A 2,233-nucleotide genomic window follows, 5' to 3' on the forward strand; every position below is an offset into this window, starting at 1 on the left:
GTCGTCTCCACAGAGCCAAACACATTCGTTAGAGTGTTAGTGGGGTTCAGCACTGCCAGCTGTTCCCCTGCTGTGGAGATGGCAAGTCTCCTGCTGCCTTCACCTGCCAAAATCCAGTAGGCCCCAGCCTGCTCCTCGCCTAATCCTGGGCTCCAACAGCGTCAGTTGGTGTTCAGAAGTGTCGTCTCCACAGAGACAAACACCTTCGTTAGAGTGTTAGTGGGGTTCAGCACTGCCAGCTGTTCCCCTGCTGTGGAGATGGCAAGTCTCCTGCTGCCTTCACCTGCCAAAATCCAGTAGGCCCCAGCCTGCTCCTCGCCTAATCCTGGGCTCCAACAGCGTCAGTTGGTGTTCAGAAGTGTCGTCTCCACAGAGCCAAACACATTCGTTAGAGTGTTAGTGGGGTTCAGCACTGCCAGCTGTTTCCCTGCTGTGGAGATGGCAAGTCTCCTGCTGCCTTCACCTGCCAAAATCCAGTAGGCCCCAGCCTGCTCCTCGCCTAATCCTGGGCTCCAACAGCGTCAGTTGGTGTTCAGAAGTGTCGTCTCCACAGAGACAAACACCTTCGTTAGAGTGTTAGTGGGGTTCAGCACTGCCAGCTGTTTCCCTGCTGTGGAGATGGCAAGTCTCCTGCTGCCTTCACCTGCCAAAATCCAGTAGGCCCCAGCCTGCTCCTCGCCTAATCCTGGGCTCCAACAGCGTCAGTTGGTGTTCAGAAGTGTCGTCTCCACAGAGCCAAACACCTTCGTTAGAGTGTTAGTGGGGTTCAGCACTGCCAGCTGTTCCCCTGCTGTGGAGATGGCAAGTCTCCTGCTGCCTTCACCTGCCAAAATCCAGTAGGCCCCAGCCTGCTCCTCGCCTAATCCTGGGCTCCAACAGCGTCAGTTGGTGTTCAGAAGTGTCGTCTCCACAGAGCCAAACACCTTCGTTAGAGTGTTAGTGGGGTTCAGCACTGCCAGCTGTTCCCCTGCTGTGGAGATGGCAAGTCTCCTGCTGCCTTCACCTGCCAAAATCCAGTAGGCCCCAGCCTGCTCCTCGCCTAATCCTGGGCTCCAACAGCGTCAGTTGGTGTTCAGAAGTGTCGTCTCCACAGAGCCAAACACATTCGTTAGAGTGTTAGTGGGGTTCAGCACTGCCAGCTGTTCCCCTGCTGTGGAGATGGCAAGTCTCCTGCTGCCTTCACCTGCCAAAATCCAGTAGGCCCCAGCCTGCTCCTCGCCTAATCCTGGGCTCCAACAGCGTCAGTTGGTGTTCAGAAGTGTCGTCTCCACAGAGCCAAACACCTTCGTTAGAGTGTTAGTGGGGTTCAGCACTGCCAGCTGTTCCCCTGCTGTGGAGATGGCAAGTCTCCTGCTGCCTTCACGTGCCAAAATCCAGTAGGCCCCAGCCTGCTCCTCGCCTAATCCTGGGCTCCAACAGCGTCAGTTGGTGTTCAGAAGTGTCGTCTCCACAGAGCCAAACACATTCGTTCAAGTGTTAGTGGGGTTCATCATTGCCAGCTGATCCCCTGCTGTGGAGATGGCAGTCTCTCCTGCTGTCTCCGCATTACAAAGACAGTAGGCCTCTGCCTACACCCTCCTATTTCCTGGGCTTCAACACAGCCAGTTGTAGTTCGGAAGTGCCGTCCACACGGAAAGAGATACTTGCTCCCGTGTCTCAGTGGGGTTCAGTAACGTCAGCTGATCCCCTGCTGTGTGGATGGCAGTCTCTCCTGCTGTCACCTCATTCAAAATACAGTAGGCCTCTGCCTACACCCTCCTATTTCCTGGGCTTCAACACAGCCAGTTGTAGTTCGGAAGTGCCGTCCACACGGAAAGAGATACTTGCTCCCGTGTCTCAGTGGGGTTCAGTAACGTCAGCTGATCCCCTGCTGTGTGGATGGCAGTCTCTCCTGCTGTCACCTCATTCAAAATACAGTAGGCCTCTGCCTACACCCTCCTATTTCCTGGGCTTCAACACAGCCAGTTGTAGTTCGGAAGTGCCGTCCACACGGAAAGAGATACTTGCTCCCGTGTCTCAGTGGGGTTCAGTTAAGTCAGCTGATCCCCTGCTGTGTGGATGGCAGTCTCTCCTGCTGTAAACTCATTCAAAATACAGTAGGCCTCTGCCTACACCCTCCTATTTCCTGGGCTTCAACACAGCCAGTTGTAGTTCGGAAGTGCCGTCCACACGGAAAGAGATACTTGCTCCCGTGTCTCAGTGGGGTTCAGTAACGTCAGCTGATCCCCTGCTG

Source organism: Dendrobates tinctorius, unplaced genomic scaffold (genome assembly GCF_039654945.1).
Source record: "Dendrobates tinctorius isolate UK_male_01 unplaced genomic scaffold, ASM3965494v1 ptg000151l, whole genome shotgun sequence".
Lineage (NCBI taxonomy): Eukaryota > Metazoa > Chordata > Amphibia > Anura > Dendrobatidae > Dendrobates > Dendrobates tinctorius.